Below are 27,288 nucleotides of genomic sequence, written 5' to 3'. Positions count from 1 at the left end.
AAATAAAACCGCCCACATCTTGAAACAGATTTTGCAACCAAGGTGAAAGAGTAAGTCATTTTAGACAGAATACGAAGACGTAGTAAGGCTGTATAATAAAAACAGCCATTTCCATTGTTTACGTCTTGAGAGTAATGATATATTTTTTTTTTTACAATCCTCTTTACGTCGCTCCGAAACAGATAATTCTTATAACGGCGACGGGATAGGAAAGGTATATCAGTCGGAAGGAAGCGAGCGCGACCTTAATTAAGGTACAAAACCAGCATTTGCATGGCGTGAAAATGGGAAATCACGGAAAACAATCTTGAGGGCTGAAGACACTGGGGTTCGAACCCATAAACACACAACCACTTGCTTGGAGAGAGTAATTAATTTTAAAGATAAGATTATTTGAAGCGTATAAATTTGTATAAAACCCCACCTGAATTTTAAACTTCAGTTACATAGTAATAATTATGATACTCACCGGGCGATTTGGCCCTGCGGTTAGAGGCGCGTGACTGTGAGCTTGCATCCGGGAGATAGTGGACTCGAATCCTACTGTCGGCAGCCCTGAAGATGGTTTTCCGTGGTTTCCCATTTTCACACCAGGAAAATGCTGGTGCTCTACCTTAATTAAGGCCACGGCCGCTTCCTTCCAACTCCTAGGCCTTTCCTATCCCATCGTCGCCATAAGATCTATCTGTGTCGATGCGACGTAAAGCCACTAGCAAAATAAAAATGTATTGTATCCCAGTAATATACTGAAAACAATAATGTTTCTGCTAAATCGTTACAGTATTTCCTCAAATATGTTCTGCCAAGTTGGGGTTGAGCTGAAGACCTTCTGACCCCGGCTGAGTGGCTCAGACGATTGAGGTTCTGGCCTACTAACCCCAATGTGTAATACTTTATTGTGGCTCAGTCCAGTGGTATTTGAAGGAACTAAAATACGTCAGCCTCATCAGATTTAATGACACGGAAATGAACCCTTGCGGGACTAAATTTCCACACCTCGGCGTCTCCGAAAACCATAAAAGTAGTTAGTGTGACGTAAAGCAAATATTATTTTCATTTTCTTGTGAGATAAACATTATTTGTTGTGTCCGGATCCTTGGCTGAATTGTCAGCGTACTGGCTTTCAGTTCAGCTCCGAGGACCCCGGGTTCGACTCCCGGAGGTTTCGGGGATTTTAAACTTAAACGGTTAATTCTCTACACTCGGGAACTTGTTGATTTTAATGCCCCTAAAATCCCTGCAACTCACACCCACATACAAGTTCCACATAAACGGCCAATGACACCTCACAGGTAGGTCTGCCTTACAAGGGCTGCACAAGGTTGGCAAAAACCACACGAAATTATTCATTTATTAGTGTCGTGGAAGGTAGAGTAAGGGAAAGAACTAAGAGGGCATATTAGTTCCATAATTTAAATGTTACGAGGTCCTTGTCCTCGCATGAATGGTCATCGGCACGGCCTTCAGTTGAGAGGGCCTCAGGCTCGATTCCCGGCCCGGTTGGGAATTCCAGCCACGTCTAGTAATTTCCCCGGCACGGGGAATGAGTCCTCTTCATAGATACACCAAACTAGCAACCACCACAGGAACACGTAATAGACAATACGTCCCTCTTTTCAGGGTTGGTATTAGGAAGGGTATATGAACGTTAAACTACAAGTCCTCTTATGTAGGAATGTTAGGACCATTACACCAGGGAAAAGTGTAAGAGTAGAAAAAAAGGATTACGATACAGGAGATCTGGATTCATGCCAGACTGTCCTAACTGATAAAAGATGAACTTTTCAGAGAAGCTAACCACAAAGGTCTCTTCTAAGTATAAACGGAAGATTCATCAGTTATCATGGTAGATGAGCTGATACATTATGAAGTGGATTCACAGTAAATGTCGATGCTCTAAAGATGTCATCATTGACAAGGAATGCAATGTGACTACTGTCATACCAGGAACGGTGGAAGACTATTCCTATTAACTAGTTATTCTGGTTTTTGTCCAGAGGGTGGTCACTTTAGATTATGTGTTATTTACGGATTATCTGTTTCTATTTCAGTTCGTATTCCTCGCTCTTGTGGCTGCCGCCTTCGCCGCTCCCGGATACCTCAGTGCTCCACTCGCCGCCCCTCTGGCCTACGCCGCCGCCCCCGCTGTTGCTGCTGCTCCTCTGGCCTACCATGGAGCTGTAGCTGCCCCTCTCGCTTACCACGGCGCCTATGCTGCACCTTTTGGCGCTCGACTCATCGTTGGTTGATTTATAAGACTCATGTAACATGTGCTCTTTGATAAAACATGAATGTATTAATAAATTGTTTGTTACATTCTAAATATCTTTCTTGTATCATTGCATTGACCTACATATAATTTGGTTCAAGTTGAGAGGTCTTTGTATCGTACTCTGGCGTTCATTATTCTTATGTTATTGTGGAGATGGTTCATAATAATTCAATGACGAAGTCTGAAACATTGTCGATAAGAGGGACGTGTAGTTAGCGTGAGACCTGGTCCAGAACAAAACACTGTACGTTCTGCCACCTTAAACATAGTCATCGTCCTGCATTGAAGAACAAACTGAAACTAAGGGTTCAAAACAGAACACCATACTCCGCAGTGAATTTTGTACCTAACTATCTACCAGCCTTAATACCGCACATGCTATCTGATCTTCCGTTGGCTAGCCCTTGCCTAGGACCTCTTTCTGTTGAGAGCTGGTCAATATAACCATTATTATACAGGACATAATCGAGTATAGTAATCGCCATTCTCACGAATAAAACAATAGTGTCAAATTTATTTTTGGCAAAATCAAATGATCATAAATATGTCTTTGATTACGTGAAACTCAGCTTGAAAGCGATTAATTTGTTTGCATCTTAAGAATAGTTAACGGTAGATACCTGTATGGGATTTGGAGTCGGCAAGTGTAGGATTCAGTGCAGCGAAATGGGAAAACTATGACTTAGGGGCTATAAAATTACCACGAATGAAATAATCAATTCCTTAGGGTATGGTGAGATGAGGCCAGTTTGTATATAATGTCTCTCAGTCATCCATCAACACTTTAAATCACAGTCTGCTATCTATCTATACATTTTTATCGCTAATTTGGTAATGCAAATTTTCAGATGACCCTCAAACATAAGATATATTTACATAAAAATATACGGTTGGGGACTATTGAAGAGCTGTTTACTGGGTTTTCGTAACACTGCTGCCGAAGGTAAATCCGAAATGAAAAAGCCTTCTAAATGAACAATCCATGCAGTTTGCGGCTAATGATAACTAGTCAGACTATTTAGAGGCGAATGGCATCATAGTTTGTAATTGCCACGTCAATAAAGTAAATAAAGTGAAAAGAATGAGAGCTAATTAACTGATTCTATCATTAGGGCTGTTATACTATTGATGGATTTATTGTGACCTAAATTTTCCGGGTGGTCGTCTAACGACGTGGTTGACTAATTATGCATCCATAGCTTAGGTTTCAAAACATTCATGAATTTCCTAAACTGCGTACACCACTACAGCACTGGTAACATTATTTCGGGCATCAGATTAGCTATTCAGTGATAAGCATGTTACGGGTTAGAATTTACATTCGCATAAGATGTTCTCACATTTTGCACACCCAAAAATCATCTATATATTTGAAACACTAGGCTGATTTTTGTAACCACGAGTTTGAGAGGACGACTGAATCAATTGGCATCTTAAATCTAAGAATCACGAGCGAGACATCGGGAAGTGCAGACGTGTGAGTAAGACGAGGTGCGCAATATGGGAATAACGCTACAACAATACAGGATGAGAACTGGAAGATGGCATGGTGCAAGAGGGAGTTGGAAGGAAGGTGGACCTGAGAGAGGGAGAGAAATTAGTGGTTATAAAGGACGGTTGGAGATTATGTTGTGTGCGGCGGTGATTGCGATAATGCTGGTGGTAGGAGATATAGAAATGAACCCGGGGCCAAACCAGGGACCGTTCGGATGGGAGGAACTTGAAGAGATCAAGAGAGTGGTGAAGGAAGCTAGTAAAGGAGATGAAATAAAGGAAATGATGCAGGAACACCAAGCAAACCAAACGCAGGAGATGAAGGACTTAAAAATTTTTATAAAAGAAGAAATTGGTGGGCTAAATGGTAAGGTAGTGGAGATAGAAGATAAGTTGGGGAGCTTGAAAAAGAAGGTGGTGCTACTGGAAGAGGAATTGACAGCAATGAAGAGAGAAGTGAGGTTAGCGAGGAACGAATCAGCAAGAAAAAATGTGTTTGTGTATGGTGTACCTGAGGAAGGAACAGAATCAAAAGTGGAATTAGTATTGAAAGTGGTGGACATAGTTTCGAACAAAATGAAGATAAACTTTTCTGAAGTTGATATAGATGATATATATAGAGTAAGAAGAAACAAGGGTCATAGGCCGGTGAAGTTAAGGCTAATTTCAACCCTGATGGCAGATATGATTCTTAGGAATGCTGTAAATCTAAAAGGATCGAACATTTATTTGAAAGCTGAGACAGAGAAAGAAGACAGGGTGCGGTTGGATGTCTATAAGCGGCATATTTGGCGGGCTAGAGCTCAGGGATTGCGAACCAAGATTGTGGGGAGGTGTCTGGTAATTTCAGGCAGAAATTGGTCGCGATCGTGGACTCAGGAGGAACTGCTGAGGATGGAGAAATGTGAGGAAGAAATGAGTTGCAGAAATCGAGAGCAGGGCGACATCAGTATGGAGAAGGAAGAGAGAAGACGGGACTGCGGTGTCAGCGGTCAGGTGGCGGAGACAGCAGAGTCCTTGGTGAGTCAGAACAACCCAGGAAGGAGTGAATCAACAAGTAGTACACTAGACCGAAGTGAAGTGGATACAGGTAGTGAAGAGGTGACGGGAAGGGAAAGTAGTCAGGGTAGTGACTCAACCTCCCCGAATAAGAGAAATGCAGAAAGAAACCTGGAGAGAAAACAGGCGTTGAATAAGGCGAGATCGTTATGTTTAAAAGATCTATGGGGTGGGAAAAAAGGCTCTGGCACGGAAAAGGGGAAGATTGGGGGGGAGAAGAAAGGGAGGGAAGGGGAGAGTGACGTGGTGGAGCCAAAAAGAAGAATTACGAGAAGTAAGGGGGGAAGTGGTGAAACGCAGAAGGATAGAGAGGGAGGGGGAGGAAATAAATAACTAGAGATGGCGATAGGGGTGCTGAATATTGAGGGGTTGATGGGGAAGTTAGGGAATCGGGAAATTGTGGATCTAGTGAAAGATTTTGAGATAATTGCGCTAGTAGAGACGTGGTTAGGGAAAGGGGTTGAAATTACATGGGACGGTTATAGAGTAGTTAACGTGTTAAGAAAAAAAATAGGGAGGAGAGGCCGAAACCCAGGGGGGTATAGTAGTTTTAATAAGAAATGAGGTAGCGGAATGGGTGGAGACGTTACAGACTGGAGTAGAAGGAGTAGTGTGGCTGAGAGTTAAAATGGGGAAGGGGGCAGCGGAAGCATTTTGTCTGGCACTGCTGTATAACCATCCGAGCGATTCAGTTTATGCTAATAAAGTTTTTTTTGACGAATTGATTGAAGAAATAAATACAATTAAAAGGATATATGTAGAAGATGGGTTGATCTTATTGGGGGATTGGAATGCGAGAGTGAGCAATAGGGTACCGGTGTACGGGAAAGAAGTAAAAGTAGAAGGGGAACTGCAAAGGAAGAGTAAGGATAATGTTGTAAATAGTTATGGAGAAAGGTTATTAGAGCTGTGTGCTATAGAACATTTATTTATTTATTTTAAATGGGTGCATGAAGGGGGATAGTTTGGGAGATTTGACGTATATTACAACAAAAGGAGGAAGTGTAGTGGATAAAGGAACAAGCTCAGAGATAGCGTTAAGGAGAATAATAAGTTTTGAGGTGTTAGAATGTGGGTTAACGGAACATATGCCTATCAAAATAAAATTGAGAACTTTGGTTGCTGATGAGAAGGGAAAGATGGAGGAAAGTAGGGAGAGATATAGGAATGGAGGATGGAAGTATCTATGGGATGACAATACTGAAGAGAAATTGGGACGGTATTTGAAAGGGGAGGGAGATATATTATGGGTAGGAATTGAAAGGGTGGCAGATGGGAACGACATGGATAGCGTGGTAAAATTAATAGAACTCCCTGTATGGAGGGTGGGAAAGAAAGGAGGAGGGTAGAGGGGAAAAAGAATAAAATGAATGGATGGTTTAATGAAGAATGCAGGAGAAAACGTGAGGTTGTAATGAGAGCCCTAGCGGAGTTTAGGAAGGAGGGTGAGCAAGGAAAGAGGAAGGAATATTGTAAATTGAGAACGGAATATAAGGAGGTATTGAATGCGAAGAAAAGAGGATGGAAGGAGGCGGCAGCTAATAAAATAAATAGATATTGTAGAGAGAAGGAATTTGAGAGGATATGGGAGGTAACAAACAAGATCAGAAGAACGAAACCGGTGGGGAAGGGGGATAAATAGGAGAAAACGAGTGGCTTAGGCATTTTAAAAGGCTTTTAGAAGGGGAGGGGAAATTGGGTAGAGAATTAGACAAGTCATATATAGGAAGTGAATTGGAGGTAGGCATTACAATTTTGGATGGGGAGATAACAAGCCAGGAGGTAATTAGAGTATTAAAAAATGCTAGACCCAAGGCTGCAGGAGGTGTGAACGATATTTCCAATAGTGTTTGGAAGGTGGTTGGGGCAAATGAATCGATGTTGAGGGGGATCGTGAAGTTCTTTAATAAGTTGCTGGAAAAGGGGAAATTTCCTAGAGAATGGAGGAAGGGGGTATAATACTCTATTTATAAAAATAAAGGAGCTAGGAGCGATCCTAAGAACTATAGAGGAATTACACTCCTAGACTCGTTGTCGAAGTTGTACACAGGGGTTTTGGCGAATAGGATAACAACTTGGGCGGAACAGTACGGTAGGATATCTGAGTTCCAAAATGGATTTAGGAAAGGAAGGTACACAGTCGATAATGTTTGGATTCTGGACACTTTGATTACAAAGTATGTGAGGATAACAGGGCGTAAATTATATGTAGCAGCGATTGATTTAGAAAAAGCCTCCCATACGGTCAGTAGGGAGGCGCTATTTTTGAGACTAAGGGAGGTTAGAATGTCGAAAAAAATGAGCGTGGCAATACAGACAATTTATGAGGGAGTGTTTGTGATGATTAAATTGCAGGATGGAAGGTTGAGTAAGTGTTTTGAATCGAAGAGTGGGGTGAGACAGGGGTGTAAACTACCCCCGATATTATTTATATTATTTATAAATAATATTTTAGAGGGTCATGGTGGAGAGGCATGTCAGTGACCTTGGATAGGAAAAATGGAGATTCCGGGGTTGTTATTTGCGGATGACCTATTGATTTTGGCGTTGACGGAAAGTGGGTTGCAAAAAGGGTTGGACAAGGTAGTTGAGTATACTAGGAAGTGGTCTCTCAAAGTAAATGCAAGGAAGACTCAGATAATGGTATGTAGGAAACGGGGTGGGAGAAAGAATAAGGAAGTTTGGAGGCTAGACCAGGAAAAAATTAGACCAGGAGGAAAAATGGAGTATCTAGGTGTAATAATTAGTAAGAATGGTTCTTGGAAATAATTAGTGTAGGAACGCAAAATTCAAAGGTAGAGGAGCACTTGCGGTAGTGGGGGTTTTAGAAAAGAAATTCCCAGATGTTAAATACAAAATTCAGAAAACGGTGTTCAAATCACTGGTAATGGGCAAAATGCTATTTGGGGTCGAAGTATGGGGAATGGAGGAGGGCAGGGGTGAACTAAACCAGGTGGTGGCGAAATTTAGTAAGATTATGATGGACCTACCGAACTGTACAGCCAATGCCGTTGCCAGATTAGTCTGTACAGAATCGATAGAGGTTGAAATAGCTAAGAGGGTGTTTAAGTTTTGGATTAGATTGGAGGAAGGGAAGGGCGGGGCATTAGTACAAGAAACGTTTAATTTTCAGAAAGGTATGACGAATGAAGGTTACTGGGTGAATAAGTGCAAAACATGGTTACAACAGGTTGGTTTGGGGGAATATGGAGAGGCCTGGGGGGGGGGTAGGAATAAATGGGTATGGGAAAGAATAAAGGGAAGACTACTAGATATTGAAAGACAGAGCTTAATAGGGGAATGTAGAGAGAGAGTCTCCTTATCAGTATTAAATAAATTGGTGGAAGTAATAAACCCGAAAACGGAGTTTGAGGGTAGAAGGGATAAGAGAGGTTTGTATTGGTGGGTATTGGGGGTTCCGAGGAACAGGGGATGGATAGGCAGTGAGAATAGTGATAGATGTGTGTTATGTGGAGGGAAGTGGGAGGATCAGCATATTTTAATCAATGCCGAGCTTTGGAGGAGATAAAGATTAAACTACTAAGTAAGAAGGAGCTGGACTTGATTGGGGAAAGTTATAAGATGACATCTTGGTTATGTAGAGAGTGGGAGAAAGGAACGAATATAGCGAAATTCTTAAATGTGGCCAGAGCTAGATTTATAAAGAAATTGAGGGAGTAACAGGGGATGTGCAGATAATGTGGTTCTTGCCGAGGGAGGAAGGGGGAGGGCATTCTGTTCAGAGGAATGGATATCCGCCCTGAGCAGATGCGGGAAAGGGATGATATCAGAAAAGGGGGCTGTAGTGTTAGGGGAAAGGGGGTGAGCACCTTGCCCTGTGGAAAAGGTGATCCGCCTGGGGCAGGGTGTTGGGAAGTAGATAGGGAAGTAGTAGGATGGGTGGAGGTGATAGATTAATGACTTGAGGAATATGAGAGCAGAGGTGTTTAAGAGAAGAGTTGCTAACAAGGGAAAGACTGAGAAAATTAGGTAAGAGTTGAGAATAGGGGAGGTTGAGTTGGCTTGAGGGTAGTGTAAATTTAAGAAGCTGTTATATAGTTTAAGTTTACCGTGGATGGTTGTAATGAAGCTTAGGTAAAAAAAAAGTAGTGAGATGGCTATGCGAACTAATGAACTTGGAATGGAGTACTATTTGTTTGTGTGTATATGAGGTGTAAAATAACAAGTATTTGTGTGAGGAGGGAGGATAAAGATGGTGTGTGTAATAGTAATTTAGATAGATTAAGGGGGACTGTAGTTAAGGAGAAAATGTTGGCAGTATAAAAATTAAGTCTAACAGTTTGAGGCAAGTGTGGTGTTGTAGATTGTGAAGACTGAGTGAACTGATGTACTTGGAATGGAAACTGTCTGTGTGTGTGTAAGTGAAAAAAAATTGTTGATGTTTAAGTCTTAAGTTCAAGAAGGTGAGATGTAGTGGGCGGGAATAGTGCGAGAGAGGAGAAGGTGGCGTATCAAGGGAAGAGGGAGGGGTTAGGGCTTGACCCAACCCAAAGAAGCTAGGCTTTAGCATGTCTGCACGGCAAGAAAAGAAAAAGAAGAGGGAAGGTAGTGAGCTGACAATGAACAGAGAAGGTGTGACGTATATAGCGGAAGTGTGTGACAAGCCATGTGATGGGTCTGGTTTCTGCCAAGCTGGCTTGTCACACATGGTAGGTAAGGAATACATTGTCAGCAGGTGTAGGTGAGAAATAAGATCAGTTCTCACGTGTCGAGGCTGGTCCCTGCGATCAACGGGTTGGTGGGCATGTATTCCATACCAGGGCTGACGCAGGAGACCAGTCTACTATTTTTTTCTATGTGGTTGGTAGGAATAGGGGAATAGGGAAATAGGGTAATTTGTAGTGCGGTGCTTCCTGCGCGTTTGCCGGCTATCCGCGTGCGTGTGGGAAGACACTGAGTATATTTAGAGGTAAATAATTTAGCTAAGTAGTTTTAGGAGAGATGTAGTGCCTAGTGTTTGTTTGTTTGTTCTTTTAGTTTTTGGGTTTCGCTCTGTCTGTCTTTATTACCTGTAAAGCCGATGGTGTATTTTAGGGTGGGTAATAAAGATATGTATGTATGTATGTATGCATCTTAAGTCGTTCTGACGAAAACTCTTAGCCTGAGGATTTGCAGTGTGTCTTTAAAATCATAAAAATGTCTTGTCGTCTATGTTCAAATATTTAAAGAAAAATGTAGCATTCTGATTTCTCGCCAGAACTTCAAGGCCACCTGAACCGTGAGAGCGCTCAGGCATGTTGCACGATAGATAAGGTGGAAGAGGATAAGCATGCATGCGCAGCCGGAGGTTTTCCCGGCCGGCTGTACTTCGGCAAGTCTCTTGGCAGATAAGAAGCTATTCATCTGACCTATTAGGAAATGGAATCTGTTTTTGTATTTTTGTTTTACTATTTGTTTTACGTCTCACCGACATAGGTCTTGTGACGATGATGGGATAGGAAAAGCCTAGGAAAGGGAAGGAATTGTTCGTGGCCTTAATTAAGGTAGAGCCATAGCATTTGCCTGGTGTGAAAATGGGAACCCACGGGAAACCATCTTCAGGGCTGCCGATAGTGGGATTGGAACCTACTATCTCCCGGATGCAAGCTCACAGCTGCGCGCCTCTACGCGCACGACCAACTCGCCCGGTCGATATTTGTTAGCTTGAGTAATTTAGGAGAAATTTAAACTTTCTTTCTCATGTCGTAATTATAATACTGAGGTTGTGAAGAGCTTCCATTCCGGTACTTAGCGAAATGAGCCGATCCTCCGTGCCAATCTCATGTGTCAATGTTCAATTTTTCGATTTGACAGACGTGGTATTCATAACAAAGACGGAACAACCTTCAATTATTAATGAAACCATTGACGTACTTTTCAAGTAAAAAAAGTATTATGTAATCCTCATTTTCAATTCAAAAATCATATATATTAAATGGGACAATATGTATACATGCCTCAGTCTACATAAAGGTCATCCTCAGTAGAAGCTCAAATATTACATTTCAATGACAACTTACAACCTAATTTCCAGTCAATGACCGGGTCAGGGATGGGATGAATGAAGCCCCAAACTTGTGGCGAGGATGGGAAAAATGTGCCGGCAGCCGAGGCCTGTCGCACTCCTCTGGGGCAAAAATATTACATTTATGCAAACAAATAAAAACACTCAAGAAATGTGTGGAATTAAAATATAATGATCATGATTGACATATTTAAAACATATTGAGGTAGGAATATCCTCTCGTCTAAAAACTAAAAGCTCGTCTGGTTGACATAAAACTTGCTAATCCTTTTTCAAATTGGAACAGTGTTTTGCACAGCGTAGTGAGACCGTCAATATGGGGGAATAACGAGCGCGCATCAACTGCAATGGGAAAATAAGAAACCTCAACCTGTTTTTAATATGTCAATCATGATCATTGTATTTTAATTGCACAAACATCATCAGTGTTTTTATTTCTTTGCATAAATGTAATATTTGAGCTCCTACTGAGGATCGGCTTTAGATAGGCTGAAACTTGTATAGATATTTTCACATCTAATATAGATGGTTACTTTTGTATTGGATAGGAGAATATTATAAGACTTTTTTTACTTGTAAAGTTGTAACCGTCACTACAGAATTAGATTTATGACATGCAATCACTGACGTACTGAAACAAAACAACACAAAAGAACGCATTGTTCATGGATGGTCTTAGGTGTACTAAAATATATTTATGATGTATAATTCAAAAAATGCTTCAATTTAGGTCTTCGTGTTATATTAGTAACGTGGAGGGGAATAGCCGCTGTTTTGCTGTTCATCGGTTGAATAGTGCACATTACATTCAAAATTCCTCTAAATTTATATGAGAGTTCGATATCTGGATTAAAAATTGAATTTCAAAGCAGCTAGCGATATGCCATTACTCCCCTTAATTTTCAATAGACAGAACCACTCATAAGTTCATATTTCCCCTACATAATCCCTATTTTCACAAAACCAGAGCAAATAAACAACCATTTCCTCATTAAGCATTAAACAACACATCTAAAAGTGCACATTTCTCCATGCGATCCCTATATGCACCACTACTTGCACTTATAGTAATTGTATCCCTTTTAAAAGTGCATATTTCTCAAACACAATGGGTATTTCCAACGAAGCACAGATCATCGCTCCACTCATATCGTTGAACAAAAAATTCTAAAAAGCACATATTTATCTTCCGTTCACCGTAATTATATATTTCTCACATATTTCTACTATATTACCTGCATTTTTCATCAAAATGGATAAGGTTACACCACCGCCTTTGGTAATTTTCATTAATCAGCGTGTCGTGTCAATTATACTGTTTCAACATCACATGAATAATGGAGATGATGACATAAGCATGGACAGAAATTAAACTGCATACTGTGACAATACGGTACTTCTGCTTCTAGCCGGTACGTTGATATTTTAAAGGTAATGAAAAGAGACGAGAGATAATAAGTGTTCTATTTCTGCACCGTAAGGTCATGTCACAGTTGAGTTGCTACGTCGTTCCTTCCCTGACCTTGTACTCACTGATATATATCTCTTTTGAGCATTGAAAAGGTATTTAAGTATGTAAGTATGGTGAAACTCAGTGAGCCATTATGAAAAAAATACGCAACCATCGATATACAGGGTCATTGAAAACCACAAGAAATTTCCTGTCAGGTTAGTGCTTAGGTAGTGCCCTTTTTCTTTCTACTAATGGAAAAGATATTGAGTTATAAACGGTTTGAAAAATATCTGATCAACTCTCAAATTGAATGTGTAGCAATGACCATACGTGTATGCTGGAAGTTGATATTACTTATTGAGTAACTCACAGCATACTCATCTGCGTTGCCACTTTTGTGATATATAATGTTATATGAAAGTAAATAATGAGGTTTCACATCTTTTGGGAAAATGATTGGTAAAATTAGGAAATCACAAAATAATCTCTGTAAGTAATACTCACTGGTACTGAGTGGTATTATACTGATTGTGATTTAAGGGACAAACCATCGATAATAACCACCTTCCTCTCCACCTAACCTAAATGAATAAGAGATGAGTAAAAATAAATAGAAAGACACTTTAAGCCCCAAGGCCGGAAGATAAAGTAAGTAACTAAGGAAAGTCGGTAAGGTAAGTGGAAATATGCCATATTCATTTCTTCCCTCTATACTATGAGAATTCCGGACGTATGTCAAGATGAAAATATGAGTTAAATTTTCAATAATGTTTCAGTAGTACGATAATGGAAGGTAATATTTATTTATGGAGAATACGAAATTGCTCCACATTCTATACTGAATATATCCACGTTAGGAGCACATCGCGAACCATATTATTAAATTTTTAAATGCAAATCCGTGTTGGGCGATGAAGTTCGAGCTCACTTTTCTACCCGTTGACAAATCTGCGGAACGAAAATCTCTTTTAATACACTCTTATAGATCATTGTCATGAACTACCAGCATATCAAAGCGTTTTAGTTTCAAAACACCCTAAATGCAAATATTTTGTTAGACAATTGAAATATCCGGAGAGAGATAAAAACCAAAAAGTACAGCTACCCATGCATAAGGGCTACCATGAAGTCATAGGCTAATAATCAGTTTTATCAAATAATACTTAAATAATAACATTAATTAAAATTAGGTATTGAATATTATCTTTGTTAGGGAACGCTAAGGAGGCAGGTAATTTCATTCAAAATTTGTCGTTATTTAAAAATGGTGAGTGGCAATTTGGAGAGCGTCCCTGAGAATATTAGCATCAACATTTTTGGTTCCAAAATATTACTGAAAAATCTTCGAAATAAATTCACACAGAATTTCTAACCCACTCCTCAAGCACCGAATAGCAGTCCAATCAATGCCCGATTTCGTAACAGGATGTTGTATAGCTTCTCTAAATATTTAAAGCACGGTCCGTAATTCCTCTTCTTTTAAGCATCAACGTCTACTGATTGCGTACTTTTTATGTACAAAGATATTTTATGTACAGTAGGATAGCACGGTAGCATAGTAAATTGTTTGTCCCTTTTTTTTTAAATTCAGTGTCCAAAATTTTGTTTTATGTTATTTATGTATTTCACTGGTTAAGTGTGAGACAGGGACACGTGCTCCTAACTTTTCCAGTTAAAATAAACTATGTCTATCTACCTCAGTATTCGAAAGGGAGATTATGTTTAGGTAATTCGAAACACACTAAGTCAAGGATAATGTTATTTTCAACGCTACGAAAATGCGTTGTTTCTTCCGTAAAATCCACTGGAGTGTAGATATCAGGTTTAAAAATAGTATCCATTATATCCCAAACTTCAAGAGCGCTGCCTCATGTGTGCGTGCATGTAAAGTTCGATTTTCAACCATTTCAGGAATTTTGATCTGATGAATGATTTCCTACCCTTACTCTTGTATCATTTCAACCGTGATTTCGTCATCTTACTTTCGAGCTCATTTTAGTTCGACCATACAATAGTACACTAATTATATATGACGTCACTGTTTCTTAATAACATATAAGGCTATTTCTTAATAACATATAAGACGACGCTTCAGCAATTTGGCAACATCCTTCGTAAAGCCTGGATCGTTCACATTTTAAATTTCACATTTTTGGCGACTGGAAGAAGACATTCGTGGACGTCGATTTCAATCGGGCGAGAAAGTATACGAGTGGGTACGGCTGTGGATCCGTCAGCTACGTAGCTCGTTCTACAAAATTATAAATTGAGACAGAATTAAATAATGTGAGCCTCCCCCCTTATAACCATTTTGAAACTGGCCTTTGCGCCCTAGAATATCTGTGCCAAGTGACTACTTAACTAACAGTTTAAGCTAATGTAAGCTGCGCGCCGTTCTCCTAGCTCTGTTTGGTTGCGCATGCGCAGTCCTACTACCAGGCAAAACTGGCCTCCTCCTCGCTTGCTTGCCGACGCGAGGGTCAGTTCGCTTTGATCAGCCATATTGTCGAGCTCGTGTGGTTTTGTGTCCGGGGTCATGGAGTCGTGGAGTACCTGGAAACCACCGTAATCTCCACGATAACGGGGATTTGCCCCAGATGAACTAATTGGAGACCTCCTGCCATTCCTTCTGATCTTGTTTTGGTTTTATTGTTCGTCTGGATACTTCACAACGAGGTCTGGATGCCAGTGGTGTGACTGTATTTCTTCGTCAACAATGTCAGGTTAAAATTCCTTTCTTTTCTTCATCACCAAAGGTATGTACCAGTGTTTGACACACTTTAAACGTCGTCCTGAAGAGGATTTTGATATTTTCGAAAATTTCTGGAAAAATAATAATAATAATAATAATAAATATTTGGACTTCGCCGTTAAATTTATTCCTATTTGCGTGTGTGGTATCGAAAATCTGAAAAACAGTTTCGGCAGCTAATCACAGTAATGTGGAAGGTTCACCATGAACTAAATTGGAATTATTAATTTAAAATTTTACTGATCTACTTTTGGCACTTTCAAATTGTAACCTTCTTTGTAAACCAAGGTACAGCCTCCAAGGTATCGAGCCTTGCCTTCTTCGGCTTTCTGTTTGCTTTCGTGTGTTTGTTTTCTAATTCGTTTGGTATGTTTTCTTCTCCCCTCCCCCCTTCTGGGGTTTTTGGGTGAATTAAATTTATTTTCTCTTGCCTGGTTTCCTCCGTGTTTTAGGAGGCGTTGCTTTTGTTTAGTGGTTACCTTGGCAACGGTTCGTGGGGGTATTGTTGTCGGATTAAGCGTTGTCTGGCGTGTTGTGCCTGTGTGGATCTTGATTTATATATTTCGGGGTTGAGTGTATCGTTTACTGTTTAAATTAATTTATTTATTTTCTCCTCCTTTAATATTGTGTTACCATTTCCTTGCCCCGCGTGAGGAGGTATTTTTACGTAAAATTCTGTTTGCCTTGGAAACTGTCCTTGGTGTAAACTGAACGTTTTCAAATTTGGTAATTATGAGAAGCGACCGCGTTGAAGATCCAGTTTATTGAATAATTGTTAACTTAGTTTTTTTATTAAATAACTATCCGTGATCGATCACATTTTATTTCAAGTTGTACTTATGTAAGAGAGTCTATTGGTTTTCCCTTGTTTTCTGATCACATTTTATTTGGTACGGAGGTCACCCCTTTCCTTTCTTTGTTGTTTTCATAAAGTTCCCCATTTATTATCTGTTAAAGAGTATTTATTTTCCATTAATTGTCAATTAGTAATGAATTAATTTTCTTTTAAACCCTACCTGGGTATATTCTTATTTATTTAATTTATTGTTAACTTCCCTTTCCATTTTTCAACCTTACGTTTATTTTATTTACATTTTGGCCTTACGTTTTAAAATAAACTTAGGTTTTATCAACTTAATGACTTGGTTTGTTACTTACTATTCGCCCTTCCATTAAGTTTTTTAAACTTCATGTAAATGCTGGTTTTCATTCGCCACGTTCGGTGGAGCACTGCCTCTGATTAACTTCCACGGCCTTTTAGTCGTCTTCCTCCGCTGTTTCCGGTAAGTTTTTCTATGGTTCTTGTTTTTTATATTGTGACTGTACTTGTTGTTGCTCTTCTTGTGCCCATCTTCTCCCTCGTGTTCGCTATACCTTCCATTTTGGGGCGGACACGCTAACAACCTTCTCGCCAGGGTCTCTATCTACCTCTCTCTCTCTCTCTCTCTCTCTCTCTCTTCCTCTCTCTCTCCGTCCTTTTTCGCTCTCTTCTTCTCTCACCCTGGTGGGTAAGGTTATTCACCTCATCATCCCTAGGTGGTACCGGGGTCCTAGAGGGTGGTGAGCGGTGAGAGTGGTGTCAGAGCGGTGGTTGTTTGTTGTTCCACTGTTGTTCTGAACCCGATTTGTGTGGTAGCAGACCTGTTGTTGTTGTTGTTGTTGTTGCTCTGCTGCCTAATCTCTGTTGTTTCTGCCTTCTGCAGCCTAACTTTCCTCCCCTCCTACCCTTGCTTGGTGCAGTGCTGTGGCGAATGTTGGCGGATGGAAATCAAAAATTAAAAAACTAAAAGTGTTATTGTCAATAACTATTGTAAAAGGGAGTGCAAGGATCTTGTGTAATTTTTTGATTATTTTGTTCCATGTTTGCTACCATGGCACGTGCCGTTACGAACCCCTCCTTCCTGCGTCGTGCCGAATTGGAGTACGAGATATCCATTCGTGGCCTTGAACCTGCCCGTACTGTTGCTGAGTGCGCTGCCTTGCTATCAGCCAACTCCCAGGTCCCCATTAATGTATTTTCTATTGACAGGAGTCGAGTGGGTGAGTACCTTAACCTGATCTGTGACAATCTTAACGAAATTAATATTATTCGTGAAGAGTTTATTGAATTGCCTCCGTCCAAAGCCCAAGTAAACCGGCTGAGGGCCAGAGCTGACCACTACTCGGGCCGAATTCAGGATATATTATCTATTAAGCCTGATTCTGTTTTTGTGTCAGAATGTGCTAGATTGTTAACGGTGGTTTCTGGCATCACCTCTGATTTAGATTTGCTGTTAATTAACAGAGATATGGAGAATTGTTCTATTTCTACTGCACTTAACCCTTCTGTACCTACCCAGAGTGTCTCTTCCCACCAAATTGCGTCCTCGACCCATGCCCAAGGTCCGTGTTGTGTGACTGCTCCTTTACTGGAAACCTTAGTCTCTAAGCTAAATTCGGCGTCATCGCCTAACTGTTTAAAGGAAGTTTTTCGGGGAGTGAAGTCCTTTTCTGTAAATTCTATAGATGAGTGTATTCGGTTCCTACGGTTTTTGGTGGAGTTGACCGAGACTGGTAATGTGTACTCAGTCGATGATTTGGGGATTTTCCGCGCCCTCTTCCCTCATTGTGAAGGGATTCTAAAGAGAGAAATTTCTGAAGCTATCTCTAAAAATTTATCGATTAGTACCTTTCATGAACTTGTCCTTTCCAAATTTATTCCCTCTCTTGCTCTCCAAAGTCTTGTGCCCCAACACTGTTTTCGGACCCAGTTCCTGCATGAGAACTTGCTAACTTATGTGCTGGATCTACGATTCTTTTGCAAGGTTTTTAGAATTTCTGTGCCAGAATGTGAAATGGTCTCTAGAATTTTAAAAGGAATATCTCCTGCGTACCGCTCCTATCTTTCCTTAACCCGTTGCCCTACTACCTTTCAAGAATTGGAAGAGGCCTGTTCCTTTGCTGAAGATGTCAAACATGGGGATGCCTCCAGACCTGTGAATTTCCCTCCCCCTACTACTACCAATTGTCCCGTCCTTCCGTCAACACCTAAAGTAGTGAATGCCCGTAAATGTTACAACTGTGGGTCCCGAAGTCATCTAAGAATTCCTGCCCTGACGTTAGACGTGGTCCAGGCGCTTGCTATTCCTGTGGCTCTAGACAGCATGTTAAAAGAAATTGCCCCTTGGTAGACAGAAATGGTACTCAATGACTAGAAAGGGAAAGGGCAAAGTCTGCCAATTCTAAGTTTGTAAACCCTGAATCTCGTAAGAAACCGGTGTGTCCCCCAAGGTGCAATAGTATTTCTGCTCATGCCCCCTCCTCTGGCACGTGCACTTTTGTCGAGGTCAACAATGAACCTGTAGATGCCCTTCTTGATACTGGAAGCGTAGTATGCTTGATGAATTATGCCTGGTATTGTCAAAAGAAATCCTCGTGTAAACTTCCGGAAATAAAACCCACTAATCTAAGATGTGTTTCGGCTAATTGTCAGTTTTTAAATATTTTGGGGACTGTGAAGGTCAAGTTGAGGATTGGGAATTTCACTTGGAAGGTCAAGTGCTTGGTGACATCCAATTTATCATGTAACATTATTCTGGGTACCAATTTTCTATCTTGGGCCGGTGTCGTTTTGGATCCTCAGTGTCGAAATTTCTTTTTTAAATTTTCTCCTGACCTGAAATTTGAATTGATTAACGTTCCCTTGAAAATGCCTCAAGTTTTGTGTGCGGGTTACCCTGAGTCAGATGAGTCTAGTGACATCGATCGGCTTGACCTGAATCATTTAGGAGATGCCGAAGCACGGCAAGTTCGTGATCTTTGCAGGGAATTTCCCGATGTGTTCACTAGCAAGTTAGGCTTGACCAACGTACTCGAGTATGACATTGAGTTGTCTGACCTGCAGCCTGTTCGATCCCCTCCTTATCGCCTTTCCCCACCCCGTATGTTGGAATTAAAGAAAATCATTGAGCAAATGCAAAGAGACGGAGTGATCAGACCTTCGACTTCCCCGTATGCGTCCCCTGTGTTCTTGGTACCCAAACCTTCTGGTGGTTATCGCGCTGTGATTGACTATAGGGCTCTAAATAGTAAGATTGTACTCCAATCTATTCCTTTACCCGACCTTCATACTTGTTTTGGATGGTTCTCAGGTGCAAAATTTTTCACTGTCCTGGATTTGAACCAGGCTTATTACCAAGTGCCCTTATCGAAGAGATCTATTCCCCTCACTGCCTTCATCACCGACTGGAACTTGTATGAGTTCCTCAGACTCCCGTTCGGACTCAGCTGTGGAGCAGCTGTGTTGTCGAGGTTGTTAAATTCCATTCTCTCTGACATTAAGTTCAGCTATGTCTTTAATTACCTGGACGATTTATTAATTTATTCGAATACCTTCGAGGAACATATGGTGCACGTTAGGGAAGTATTGCTACGGTTAAGGAAAGCCGGCCTTACAGTGAAGTTATCAAAGGTAGCTTTCGCCAGACCCAGCATGTCTTTCTTGGGACATGTAGTTTCTTCTGAAGGCGTTTCCATAGATCATTCCAGAACTCAAGCCATTAGGGATTTTCCACCTCCCAAAGATGTCAAGGGCGTTGCTCGATTCATTGGTATGGTCAATTTCTTTAGAAAATTCATCCCTAACTTTGCTGAAGTGGCTGCCCCGTTGAACGACCTTAGGAAAAAGAATGTAAAATTTACTTGGGGTAAAGCCCAGGAGGAAGCTTTCAATTCATTGAAGGTCGCACTGATTAATGCACCTTTGTTAGCTATTCCTGATTTTGAGAAACGTTTCATTGTCCAAACTGATGCCTCCGGGCGTGCTATTGCTGGCGTTCTGTTACAAGAACATGAAGATGGGCGTAGGCCCGTGGCCTACGTATCCAGGGTCCTCAATGATCTGGAGTCTAAGTACTCCATTTATGAATTAGAGTGTCTAGCAGTGCTGTTTGCACTGGAGAAATTTCGATCTTTCATTGAACACGTCAACTTCGATCTGGAAACGGATAATCAGGCTCTTTCTTGGGTGTTGAACCGACCCAAAAGGACCGGTAGGATAACTAGATGGGCATTACGGATCTCATCCTATAATTTCAATGTTCGCCACATTCGTGGGTCTGAGAACGTCATTGCCGATGGCTTGAGCAGGATGTTTGAAGGTAATCCTTGTGCGGAAGCCAACCCATGTGTCGATGAGCTTGCTGTCAATACCGTTGGAATTAGTGCCATCCTCACCGACTCCCCATTGCTGTATCAAGAAATTGGAGATCATCAAAAAACTGATCCGGATCTGAAAAGGATCATTGATACAATCAGTAGCGGGATCGAAGTGAAACCTTACTCCTTATCTAAGGGTGTTCTCTGTTGTAAGGGTCGCAAGGACCATAATTCCAAAATTGTCGTTCCTAAGGTTTTGGTACCTGTCATTTTCAAGTATTACCACTGTTCACCCCTTGGCGGTCATCTAGGAAATTTCAAAACTCGGTTGAAAATCAGGCAATTCTTTGTTTGGAAGAAAATGGATAGTGATATCAGGAACATGGTCAAATCTTGTAAATCTTGCGCCATCAGCAAACCTAATTTGAATAACCGGGTAGGATTATTGTCTTCATCACAAGCTTCGCGCCCCATGGAACGACTGTTCATAGATTTCGTAGGACCCCTCCCCCGATCTTCCTTGGGAAACACCCACATTTTTGTATGTATTGATGCCTTCTCCCGGTTCTGTTGGATCTTTCCCACCAGGTCCACTAATTCACGTACCTCTATCTCCTGTCTAAATTCCATCTTTGCATCATTTGGCCCACCTAAGTTCTTAGTGTCTGACAACGCTAGTTCTTTCACCAGTAACTCCTTCAAAAGGTATCTGTTTGAGTTGGGCATTTCACATGTCACCACTATTCCATACTATCCAAATCCTTCTTATGCAGAGAGGTTGAATCGGAACTTAAAATCTGCGTTGATAGCGTATCATCATGACAACCAGTCCAAATGGGACTCCTGTCTGCATTGGTTGGCCCATGCTTTCAATTCCGCTACTCATGAGTCCCATGGTAAGACGCCTATGTCTTTAATGTTTGGCTATACTCCGTACTCCCCTATGTCTAACCTGCTATGTATTGAGGATCTTCTCCCAGACCTATCTAGGCCTAATGATGTTCAAAAGATCTGGAACGAAGCAAAAAGGAATCTAGCTGTGTCATACGAAAAGGTCAAAAGGCAGTACGATAAAGGTAGGAAACCGTCAAAATTCAATGTTGGTGATCTCGTGTATGTTAAGTGCTACCCAATGAGTAAGGCCGTGAATAAGTTTTCGGCAAAACTTGCCCCTAGGTACCAAGGCCCGTGCACTGTGTTGGAGTTCTTGTCTCCCGTTTCTATTTTAGTAAGCGACCCTGTAGCAAAGCGTATTAGGCGCGTTCATGTTTCTCAAATTAAACCCGGTTGATCTGGCAAATTGTACCGCATCTTCCGCTGGATCGATGCACCTTTGGTAACTGACCCGTATCGTTAGTGAATTTAGCACACATACTGTGGGTTGGCGAGCGAGTCAATCTGGTCCTTTCTGTGCCTCGTGTTGGTGATTCTAATTTAGTACTTCTTGTATGTTACCGTTTCTAGGTGTGGGTCCTCGTAGTTAGAAATTATCTTTCCTTGTCTTGTGATGGTGGTATTAATACCTTGGAATAGATATCCTCGTTAACTAACCTTATGCTTATGTGGTGCGCTACCGAAATTCCATTGGGGAAATCTGATGACATCTAACTTAAATTGTGCTTTGTTGTCCCTCTGTTTTCTCTAGACTTATGTAATTTCAATGACTTGTTTATTCTGTGGCTCCGCATCGGATTCCTTCCGCTGTACCCTTTGATCATCTTGTGACTTAATCATTGCTGAGCTATGGTGTGCCTGGGATGGAATGTAAGGGAGTGTGTCTGGTGCCTGAGTGTTTACCATTTTGTCATCCTTTCATTGTGTGCGCGTGTCTGATGATGTGTGGTGCTTAGTCATGATTGGGTTGCTATTTGTGCCATTTTAGTATTGTACGATTTCTGATTGTGGTGTGTTTCGATCTATTGGTATCAGAAAAGTTCCCTGCTTGCCTTCTGCATGGACCGCGTGTCTTAAAGATGTTTCTTTTCCGGATACTGATGTTTGTATTCATCCATGATTGAGAGATCTGACTCCTCCTTTTGAGCACTCTTCGCGGCTGTTCTAAAAGTGGTTTTCTGTGCGTGAACCCTCTATATTATTTTTCCTGTAATGGGTTTTTGGGCTGAATTTATCTTCCTAACCTTTTGATTTTGGGGGTCGTTTTGGGGTTATGTAGAAAATCTGTCTCCGATTTTTCCTGTGGGAGTTCGGTTGGTGCACTCCTGCCTGCATTATGGTGGTATCTCCTGTGTTGTAACTTGGTAATGTTGTTGTGAGTTGTTTGGATCCTTTTGAATGGTGGACCGTTAGTAACATAGTGTAATTTTCCTTATCTCCCGGTTGGCGTGTGGAGTTTTCGGTGGTACTGTCGGACTTCCTTCCTGAGGATATTTCTCCTTTGGCGCTTCTGTGGGATGGACTAGTCCTTAATCGGTACCTGGTTTGCTGTTGTAATTTCTGCTTTGTATTGTACTGTTGGGTTGTAGTCTGTGAGCACGCGTTGAGGATAGCTATCCTTTATCTCTCTATGAATTACCCGTGCTGCTACCTTGTTATTATTTAGGTAATCGTGTTTTGGATTACGTTGTTTGGCTGTCAAGACACCTTGGTTGGGATGTGATTTGTCCTTTAATTTACCTCTGTGTCGCGGTAGATTTGGCTGTTGGTTTGGTATCCACTACTCCGAGGAAGTACACCTTCGGGTGGGCTATTCTTAGTTATCTGTTGGCTCTGGGATTTTCGACTTGTTCTTCCTCACGCAGAATTAGGTTTGTGGTTACTATTCTGTACCACGTTGCCCCGCGCATTTATTTTTGGTGGTTGTACCTTGATGTGGCCGTTATGGATGACTGACTGATCGCGATTTTTCCATCTGGTAACCTATAGGAGTCTCCTGATTGCCCATCGACGCTACTGGTGCCTGTCTTACCTATCTGTAACTCGTGTAGGTTCTGCGTCCCTTCTCTTTGATGGTTTTCCGTTGGTTTGTTCAAAATTAGGTTTCTATGCTTGAGTCCTTACCTGTGTTTGTTGGTGAACTAGGATAAATTGCCGATCCCAGTGTGGTTTGTATTTTGCTCAACCCCTCGTTCTTGACCTTTGGACCGATTGACGAGTTCGCCACTCTGTGGTTGTGTGTGTGTCACTCCAATATCTAAAAGTGTAATTTGATAGGTCATTCATGTGTCCTCTTAGTTTAACGCCCGCTATTCTAAACCATATGTTCCAAGGACGTCTATTCTTTGGAGTGGTCCTGTACCTTTACTTATATATTTTTCTTGTGGGTGATTTGTGCTTGAGTAATATTACTGATTTCCCTTCCGTTATGTTCTTGATCCTTAGGGATATCTGTCTTAGTCCTAGTTGGTATTATGTGTTGGATTGTACCCTATGTTTCTATGTGTTCTTGTTAATTGTTTCTCTTCGTGTCATGGCTAAGTGTTCTTCGTGGCAGAGTAACATGGTATATTTTATGTAGTTTCCCTTTGATTTCTTAATTGTCGTTGTATGGACCCTTCTTTTCTTTGGTGCTATATCGGACCAAGTGGAAAGCTCTGGGCTTCAGCTAGTTTGTTGGTAACTAGCCTATGTAAAGTTAATTGGTGGATCTGTGGATCCTGTAACGGAATACTCACCTACTTTAATTTCCTGATTTGCTTTTTGTTCCTCCCTCTTCTTGTGGTTTTGCCCCCATTCGGGTTTTCCGGTGCGTTTCATTTCCCCTGTAGTCTCCCTTTGCAACACAAGATCATGCGTTTCCTTAATTTCAAAGGAGACTTGTAAAGGTATTCATGCATTAAAAATTAATTTACCACCGTGCTTGAGAAAATAACCTGAATGCGTGGACTTATAATCATGTGGTTTTGGGTTAATTTTGGTCAGTATATCTGTGATTAGTGTGAGAGTTGCCAAACCTCAAGGTGAACTGTGTCATGTGTCATAAACTGTATCATAGTGTGATGCATTGAAACAATGTGTATTGGGTGAACCTGAATATTTGGTGAACTCTGGTCATTGTGCTCTCTATTTGATGACAAACATTACTCTGGTGATTTTCCGAGTGCTCGGTAACGTTTCTGGACACTGATGCTGATTGCACCCCGCCAATTATTTCTAAAAACTATGTGATGTGGAACTGTGTCTTGGTCTATTAACCTGGTCATGTGAACTCCTAACTAAAACTAGTTAATCTTGGTGGTCGTTTTCTGTTGGACAACTTCGCCCAAATTTAGTATATGTGTGACCACCACATCATTGATGGCATATGCATGAGATTTTGTCGTCGTTTCGGGGCGGGAGGGCTGAGACAGTATTAAATAATGTGAGCCTCCCCCCTTATAACCATTTTGAAACTGGCCTTTGCGCCCTAGAATATCTGTGCCAAGTGACTACTTGACTAACAGTTTAAGCTAATGTAAGCTGCGCGCCGTTCTCCTAGCTCTGTTTGGTTGCGCATGCGCAGTCCTACTACCAGGCAAAACTGGCCTCCTCCTCGCTTGCTTGCCGACGCGAGGGTCAGTTCGCTTTGATCAGCCATGTTGTCGAGCTCGTGTGGTTTTGTGTCCGGGGTCATGGAGTCGTGGAGTACCTGGAAACCACCGTAATCTCCACGATAACGGGGATTTGCCCCAGATGAACTAATTGGAGACCTCCTGCCATTCCTTCTGATCTTGTTTTGGTTTTATTGTTCGTCTGGATACTTCACAACGAGGTCTGGATGCCAGTGGTGTGACTGTATTTCTTCGTCAACAATGTCAGGTTAAAATTCCTTTCTTTTCTTCATCACCAAAGGTATGTACCAGTGTTTGACACACTTTAAACGTCGTCCTGAAGAGGATTTTGATATTTTCGAACATTTCTGGAAAAATAATAATAATAATAATAATAATAAATATTTGGACTTCGCCGTTAAATTTATTCCTATTTGCGTGTGTGGTATCGAAAATCTGAAAAACAGTTTCGGCAGCTAATCACAGTAATGTGGAAGGTTCACCATGAACTAAATTGGAATTATTAATTTAAAATTTTACTGATCTACTTTTGGCACTTTCAAATTGTAACCTTCTTTGTAAACCAAGGTACAGCCTCCAAGGTATCGAGCCTTGCCTTCTTCGGCTTTCTGTTTGCTTTCGTGTGTTTGTTTTCTAATTCGTTTGGTATGTTTTCTTCTCCCCTCCCCCCTTCTGGGGTTTTTGGGTGAATTAAATTTATTTCCTCTTGCCTGGTTTCCTCCGTGTTTTAGGAGGCGTTGCTTTTGTTTAGTGGTTACCTTGGCAACGGTTCGTGGGGGTATTGTTGTCGGATTAAGCGTTGTCTGGCGTGTTGTGCCTGTGTGGATCTTGATTTATATATTTCGGGGTTGAGTGTATCGTTTACTGTTTAAATTAATTTATTTATTTTCTCCTCCTTTAATATTGTGTTACCATTTCCTTGCCCCGCGTGAGGAGGTATTTTTACGTAAAATTCTGTTTGCCTTGGAAACTGTCCTTGGTGTAAACTGAACGTTTTCAAATTTGGTAATTATGAGAAGCGACCGCGTTGAAGATCCAGTTTATTGAATAATTGTTAACTTAGTTTTTTTATTAAATAACTATCCGTGATCGATCACATTTTATTTCAAGTTGTACTTATGTAAGAGAGTCTATTGGTTTTCCGTTGTTTTCTGATCACATTTTATTTGGTACGGAGGTCACCCCTTTCCTTTCTTTGTTGTTTTCATAAAGTTCCCCATTTATTATCTGTTAAAGAGTATTTATTTTCCATTAATTGTCAATTAGTAATGAATTAATTTTCTTTTAAACCCTACCTGGGTATATTCTTATTTATTTAATTTATTGTTAACTTCCCTTTCCATTTTTCAACCTTACGTTTATTTTATTTACATTTTGGCCTTACGTTTTAAAATAAACTTAGGTTTTATCAACTTAATGACTTGGTTTGTTACTTACTATTCGCCCTTCCATTAAGTTTTTTAAACTTCATGTAAATGCTGGTTTTCATTCGCCACGTTCGGTGGAGCACTGCCTCTGATTAACTTCCACGGCCTTTTAGTCGTCTTCCTCCGCTGTTTCCGGTAAGTTTTTCTATGGTTCTTGTTTTTTATATTGTGACTGTACTTGTTGTTGCTCTTCTTGTGCCCATCTTCTCCCTCGTGTTCGCTATACCTTCCATTTTGGGGCGGACACGCTAACAACCTTCTCGCCAGGGTCTCTATCTACCTCTCTCTCTCTCTCTCTCTCTCTCTTCCTCTCTCTCTCCGTCCTTTTTCGCTCTCTTCTTCTCTCACCCTGGTGGGTAAGGTTATTCACCTCATCATCCCTAGGTGGTACCGGGGTCCTAGAGGGTGGTGAGCGGTGAGAAAATGATCGTTTCGTCTCCCAGTGGGATAAATGTACTTACGCTTTCGGTAATTACTTTTGAACAAAACCATTCCATGGTCACGTTGTGGCGGTTGTTCGTTTTTCACTTTACTGGCTTTTATATAATAAACTACGGTTGTTATCGTACGTGGAGCAATCTTCAAGCCTTGCAAGCAGAAATCCGAAACGGCAAGCGTGTGCTCGGAAAGTGACACGGATTTAGAATCACTAACACAGCCGGAAATGCCGTTGAATGTTACTAACAATTTATGGTCGCAAAATTCAAAGAAAGTTCTTTTCGTGGAGTGAAGAAAATTTGAGTTCAACTTACGTGTTTTAATATCTTACTTTGAGGCTAAAATCTCCAAACCACAGCCCTGCTCTGTGAATGCCGTTTGTTGTACTAGTCGGGAACAGTCCTTGTCAATATATCATACTTGCTATCTGTCGCAGTAGTCGATAACAAGCTAATGGTCACCGTTTCATTATCAATAAAGTAATAAGGTAAGTTATATTGTAAAAAGTCCAAACTTAAGACATTTAGTTATGGTTGAAAAATTATTATGCGTCTTGCCTATAATTACAATTAAGTGACTCGTATGAAAATTAAGTAACTCCTATTGAGACATGAATTATGATTCATATCGGAAGAGGAGCCTAAGTTACCAAGTAATGCACTTTTCAGCGCCATATAAGCTTGCCTCATCATGTAGAAATATTTCGTACACTGAAATATTTTCG

Source organism: Anabrus simplex, chromosome 3 (assembly GCF_040414725.1).
Source record: "Anabrus simplex isolate iqAnaSimp1 chromosome 3, ASM4041472v1, whole genome shotgun sequence".
Lineage (NCBI taxonomy): Eukaryota > Metazoa > Arthropoda > Insecta > Orthoptera > Tettigoniidae > Anabrus > Anabrus simplex.
This window is presented reverse-complemented; position numbering follows the sequence as displayed.